Genomic DNA, 354 nt, shown 5'->3' on the forward strand with positions numbered 1-354 from the left:
ATTAGATTGGGTTTTTAGGTAATACATGCATGGGACAAATGTTCTCAGATAGGAGGCAAGAGCCTACAATTCTAATCACTGTTTAGGTAAGGGATTGTATACCCTGATTGTTAAAGTAATGGGTTCACTGGAAGATTTTGTGAGAAGGAAATTCACACAGGTTTAAAGCCTTTAATGTGAAGAAGAGAACTGAAACTAAACAGGGATTGTTCTAAGGGCAATAACCCTTAATACAACAAAGCTTAAATGATGGGAAAATATGTTAGTTACAATTTCCAAGGATGGGGCTGGCCCCGTGGCTCACTAGGGAGAGTGCCGCACTGGTAGTGCCAAGGCCACGGGTTCAGATCCTAT

Source organism: Galeopterus variegatus, unplaced genomic scaffold, assembly GCF_000696425.1.
Source record: "Galeopterus variegatus unplaced genomic scaffold, G_variegatus-3.0.2 Scaffold6338, whole genome shotgun sequence".
NCBI lineage: Eukaryota > Metazoa > Chordata > Mammalia > Dermoptera > Cynocephalidae > Galeopterus > Galeopterus variegatus.